Raw genomic sequence first — 6,906 nt, forward strand, 5'->3', positions numbered from 1 at the left:
GAGCCTGGAGAACTAACGAGCTTTTAATTAAGGGAGGGTTATGCAGAATTTCTGTTCCTTCGTGTGTGACGCAAAAGCCCTGGCTTGTTCGATATGTAGCCATCGAGTGGGATCATATGGAAAAAAAGGCATTTTCCTTGGAAATTGGTTCCTAACTTACACATCTCCACAGAAGCCACAGATACAGGGGGTATTGGAAACTTCACGCTGACTCTAGTTTAAAATAAATAGAACGCAAATGTGTAATCAACATTAGTCCATCAGAAACAGGGGTATTTCCCACTCCATCGCTTGTGCAATTAAAAGCCAGTTTCAGGTCACAGCTGAAATAGTTGTGGTGCCTGTTGGCCTTTGCCGTGCTGTGATTCCCACTCCAGCCTCCAGCTCCACCTGCCCACACAGCACGGCCATGGGCCCGACGGGCTCCTGCATTAAGCCCTCGGAAGCCTTTCTATTATTTTGAAAGGATTTTGGACCGGGCAATGACAGCATTGCAGAGGAGCTTTCCTAACAAAGCCAGAAATGCTGCCAGATTGCTAAAGGATTGTGTTTCAAAATCCATGGACGTGGACAAAGTGCATGTTTTAATCACATGCTGAAAGGCGTAACTCTGGCCCAGTAAGTATCCGCACACCAAATAATAGAGGCTAGGGTTTAAAATGTGAAAAGTGTTTATTTCACTTAGATTTGAAGATGGCTGAATCACCGTGATTCAGACTTGCCTGAATAATTTTTACTCCTCAACTAAGTATAAGGCTGCTGAATATAAATAAAAATTACTTTATTAGAAATTAAAATCAATGTAAGTCAACCGGGTCTGGGTACTTAATAGTTCTCCATAATCCACGTGAAAATATTTATTTATATGAGGTGTAACTTCAATAAATCCACAAGTTAAAACGCCATTTGAGGAAATGGAATTTCATGCCCTCTCGAGCCCTTCCACCTTCATTTAATACCCTCATACAAGAATCTTAAATCTATATTTGCAATACAGGCTTCAGGATCAGAGACAATGCTGTAGTATATATTTATGTTGCTTTAAGGACATGTGGATTAAATAGAATCCATTAAATCAATTTTCATGTTTAATATGTGCATTTACAGGCATATTTTACAGCTGTTATTTAGGCACATAAGTACAGTCATGGATATCTACAAATTATTTTGTGCATAAACAGTTCCAGGCTGCAAACATTCCAGAAATCCTAGTGTTAGTAAAGCATAGCAGATCAAATTCAAACAGTTTTTACGCATGTTCTTCAGAAAACTTGTTGTGATGTTTAAGACTTCTACTTTTCATTTAAGTTCAATTAAAAAAAAATGCATACAATATGTAAGAAGATGACACCCACTGGATATTTTTAATTTTGCAATTGTTTCAAATGCGGAATAATAAACCAAATTCAACTTTGTTACACAAGCATAATTCTACTGAATTCACTTCGGTTATACGTACAAATTCAGGGAAATTTATCACGTTATTTCTAGGGCTAAATGCAGTCTCAACTTATTTGTAAATTTGGGGGTTGAATCCTATTCTAAGCAAATTTATATTAATAGTCCCCTTGAAACAAGTTATCTTAGTTGGGGACTTCTTGTTCATAAACTAACATACAAATTAAGTAGAAAGCTCCTTTATTTGTCTAGATAGATTAATTGTTAAGGGCAAATAATCCTGAACTCCCAAGTGAAGTTTGCTCCGCGTGCGGTTGTGGCGGAGCGTACCTGACGTGGTGAACGTGCCAGGTGTTCGACCACACCCCATGACACAACCGCACAAGAGAACACGCCCCAGGAGCTGTTTCGTAAGAAAGAAAAACTTACCACCGGAAAATACTTTCCAAATAGTTTAATACACCTCCCATCTCAGGCTGTGAGTCAGAAAGTCAGAGATGCATTTATTTCAATAACAAATATAAGCCACTGGAATTCTTTGATGTTTTGTTCAATGTGGGTCAGAAGGTTTGAGATTTACACTCAGTCATGTAAAAACGAAATTTTTTGTGACAGTTTAGAGTGGACAAAGTTCATATAATTTTTTTCATACGATATTAACATTTTTGAGATTTGTAGAACAAGAGGAACTGCTTAAATTCAAATTATCAAGTGCAGTGTCCGATGATTTCTGTGAACCACAGCTGTGTAAGTAGCGTGCGCTGAAATACCCAGACACAAAGCAACCTTTATTATCTTACAGAATGGTAGAACTGCGTTCTCTCTATGCCAGCCTGCCGAGGCTGTGTTTAGGGTCTGTGCCCATATAGGATGGCCACATCTAAAATCACTTTTTGGTGAAACAACCTTGGAGTTTTTAAAGCTCCTCGTTTAGTTTAAGTGCTCTCATGGGCCCCTCAAGGCAAAGGCTTTATTGGATTAATGCCAGTGCTTACATCAGCCATTGTGAAATCACATGGTCCTGCAAAAATCACATTTTTGTAAGTAAAACTAATAAAAATGCAGATTTTTTTTCTAACTACAAGATCCTGAAATGCTTTAAATATACACAATATATTTGGCTTGAAATACCACAAGTACATTTAGCCTGATACAATAACAATATATTTTGTAAGAATGAAAAAGAGTTGGCTGCTAAGAAAAAACAGTGCAAAATGTGCACGTCAAAAATTCATTTTAGCTTGCAATGAATGTAGCAATCTATTAACTATTTCCAAACTTCATTTCTCCTTCTCAGATACCTTTTGCAGTGAATCACCCAATATCATTTTGCATTATTTACATCAGAAGAAAGCTCTGTACAGTATATCTTTCATTTTGTCATGACAGCTCTTTCACTACAATCAGTACGGACATCTATATTTTGAACTGAAACAAAACGCAGTAATCATGAAAGGAACCTAAAGTGGATTTTCTTTTCCTAGGATGATATTCTAGCATAAAAGAGGCCAGTTTATCTGCATTTTTTTTAAAGCCAGATCTCGGTGTACAGTCAGTGCTGGCTCAGGTGGGTTTGGCATGCAGGTAACACCCAGCTGTGCCTCGGTGAGCCTGCTCATCACCTCCCGTGGTGAACAGCTTGTGCCATCAGTCCTGCCCGCCTGAATGCAGTGGTGATGGCCACTAATGAGAATTAATTGCCAGCTAACGCGAAGAGATGCACAGAGTGTCCTATATCTGACTTGTTCTGCAGCTTGGTACAGATTGACTTTCTCATGTGGCACTTCCAATGTGGTACTTGTGAAATATATAAAGACTAACAAATTACTACTTAAAGCTCAATGGAAACAATTTACACTCACGACTCTTTTTAATATTATAATTAAAGACACCAGTAGTCTTTACCCAAGAACAGTTTGTCTTCTTCTGAAAAGAAAAAGAGCAAATCCAGATAATATTTGAAAAGCTAAGGTAAAACATGTAAATATTGTATACCTTTCCAGTATATTAAGAATTTCCCTATTAAAGTTAATGTGCTTAAGATTTGTTATTGTATTAAGTTTGGGTTTTTTTCCTTCTCTACAGTGAAGTGCCATGGGGTTAGTTAACATTTCTTAAAAGAAGCTAAGAAAGCAGAAAGCAATATTCTCCTAGTAAACATCTGACAAAAATTGCAGTAACTTGTTTGTGTGAAAGATTGATTTTGAGTTCACATCTGTGTGAAGTGACAATGTCTGTAACACATGAGTGCTCATTCTGTTTCCCTCAATGAAGGAAGGCAGTTTTATGCCTGTTATTTGCAGAGGATGCTCACTTGGAATGTTCAAAAAGTCTAGAAGAGGCATTTCTGTCTTGACAGAGCAAGGCACACCCTGAAGAGCCAAAACACAGAGACAAGTCTTGGTCACCTCTGACAGGATACAAGGCTCACATGCAAGTGCATCATCTGCATGAGGAATATCTCTTAGTTCTGTAATTTTCCATGTATTCCTTTAATGACAAACTTTCTCATTCTCTCTAAAGGGATGATTGCAAAGAAACAGATTAGACCTTGCTGTTTATGGCTGTACAATTTTCTGTAAAACTGTGCAGAGAAAGAGCCTTTGGGTTTTGCCTCCTCTGAAAATGTGTGTAAAGAGAATGAATTATGGCAACAGTTGCTCGCTGGCATTTTTCTCTCATTTCCTAACTGTGACCAGTGTGCTTAGCAAGGAGACAAGAAAAGAGAGAGGCCCGGAATATGTCTGCAGCCCCTTCCTGGTGTCTCTGGCTACAAGAGAGATGTCGCACCTGCCACCGGCCTTGGTGAGGACAGCAGATGTGGACATTACAGTAGAGTCGCCCAGCAGAGCTCTGCTGCCCAGCTCCTTGCCAGGAGGCTCCGTGCTGAGGGCAGTGCTCGCTTTTGGCTTTCTTGGCTCCAGTTCTTTGTGCTGGGTCCTTTGGGAAATGCTCCACTGGAGATTGCCCCTCGCTGATCCTTCACCTACACTGTTGTTGTGTTGTTTTCCAAGCACTACTGGAGAAATATCTTTCCTAACTCGCCACACACACACATTGTGGCTTCTGCTGCAGAGGTTTGCTTACTTTTCCGGAGCTGTGAACTATGCATTCGAGACCTGATTTAAAGACTTAACTAAGCAAGCAAAAAGAAAGAATAATTAAAAAGCGTCGTCTTTTTTTTTTTTTTTTCAATTACTGCCAAGTATGCCTTTTTCTCCTGCCATGATGCCATGATGTTTGGTTCTTCAAGTGCATCTTGCTAGAGACAGGCAATATTATGTTCTTGCCTGTTGAGCATCGCAGCTTCTCTTAACTGTTTCCTCAGCCCCCCAGTCCTTTTCTTAATCCTTGACAGAAAAAGCAGGATGCTTTACCACAAATTATATACTGAGTAAAAATAACTCTAGAATGCTAAAGTAGTAAAATACATCTACAGTATCTCAGAGCAGATGCTTGAAAATTGTCCTAGGAATTAATATTCAGTGTTTTTCTGGATTTTTATATTACTTTCTGTTCTGTATCTGGTCTGGGCTGTTAGTTCTTGTGAGCTCATTTATCTATTTGTTCACAGAAAAACGTGTCTTTCCTAAAACAGGTGGGAAGCTGGAAAAGCCTGACAGCTGGTGCAGCTCATTTTTTTCAAATGCCAGACAACAGTCCAGAAATGGTGTGCCTGACTGAGAGGGAGAAATAGAAATGATTGTGATATTTTGTGTGGAGCACGTGGAAGAGCAAATGCTGGCATCAAAGCAGTTTCCCTGACCTCAGCCATGCTTTGTGTTATACAGCTGTAAATGGAATAAATAAAATGCAGATCCAGTGTTAATTTTTAACCTCACTAATGAAAATTTTCCCTTTGAAGATGCAAATAGCATCAGTACATATAGAATGTTGCTCTACATGTTGTTTTTAAAGCTAACAGAAATAATAATAGGTTACACTGAACTTTTTTCCCCTTTACAAGGTGATGTGTGGCTGCATGTGGTGAGTTGTACAGCTCAAAGACAAGATCTGGCTATTCTAATTCAATAAATGCAATGCAAAAGCCTTGTAGAACTGTTTCAGATATTTAGCAACATCTGAAATATAACGGCAGAACTCCTGAGTTACAAAGTGAAATAACAAAGAGTAAGGCAGGTTCTTTCAACTTGGGGCTCGACATTCATTTTACTGTTTGTACTACTTGTTTTGTGACAGACAAAAGTGGAGAGAATCAGAATTACACTGGAAACTAGACAAAACCCAGCCGAAAATGTGGTCTTCCTGAAAAATCCTGCCTTGGATCGGAAACCGCAGCTGTGGAAACATTCGTGTCCCTGTCACCACTGGGCTGAGCCTGGTCTGCCAGCGCTTTCCTCCGCCCCACAGCAGGACTGTGTCCAACGATACCAAACAGTCTTGAGGTGTGCCCTGTAATTAATTGCCAGTCTCGCTGACCTTGGTACAAAGCCTCAGCAGAAAAAATCATAGTGGAAAAGCTGTCACCTGCAGAACAACCCTGCCCCTGGTTCCCCTGCACTTTGCATACATGGTCCCAAATGGGAGATATTTGCTAATCTGTGGGCTACTAAATTTAGCTGGTTCTTGATAACTGAAGATTGTTCATAGACCCGAGTTGTACTGCTGGTCACCAGTGAGCCCACTTCATGCCAGTTAACACCAGTTAGCTAATATAAAACTCGTTAAAAACAACTGAAAGTGTCAACTGCTCTGTATTGTAGCACTTTTTTTTTTTTTTTTAATTGATGAAGCATACTGGAAAGAATAATTTTCTGGTTTTAGCCAAAATGACACATCTCCAGTGATTATTTCAGTCTTCAGAAAAGCTGATCTGAGAGATATTTATTCACAGACAGCATGTGAGAGACAAAAGCAGAGAGAATCTGAATTATACTGGGAACTAGACCTGCCACAGCAGAAAATGCAGTCTTCTTGGTCGTCCCTCGTAGAGGAGAATTCTAACATCACTCCCATGAAAAGCCTTTACCAATGTGTTTGTAAATCATTGCATCTGGTCAGTAGAAAGACAGGTCTGAGTATTAACTAGTGTAATTCAGGTAGCTCTCATCTTGGTGAAAGGATGGGAAGAAGAAGGTGGTTTTGTCTCAGGAAGCAGAGTGTCTGTGATGCGTAGTACAGCACAAAAGAAGGTTCAGGGCAATTACCAGTCTGGCCTCTCTTCTCCCAGGGAAGACCTGACCTTAGTATAAACAGTGATAAATTTCATGGGCTTGATGCAGAAATCTGGAGTAATGTCTAGCAGAGTTTTGCATGATGTTGAAAAAGTGAAGCTGGACATCCAGTCAGCATCCCTTCCTCTGGTAATGGAGATAAATCAGCTCAGTTCAGCCCTTTGGTTTTACCACCATCTCGAGACGCCTGGGGTACGATTCCTCTCAGCTGCCTGCAGGAGAGACAGACACCCACTGTCCTAGACACTTGTCTTTGAAGAGGTGGAATCCTCCAGAGATGTCAGAGAAGATGTCTTCTCATTGCCTGTCCAGG

Source organism: Patagioenas fasciata, chromosome 2 (assembly GCF_037038585.1).
Source record: "Patagioenas fasciata isolate bPatFas1 chromosome 2, bPatFas1.hap1, whole genome shotgun sequence".
Classification (NCBI taxonomy): Eukaryota; Metazoa; Chordata; class Aves; order Columbiformes; family Columbidae; genus Patagioenas; species Patagioenas fasciata.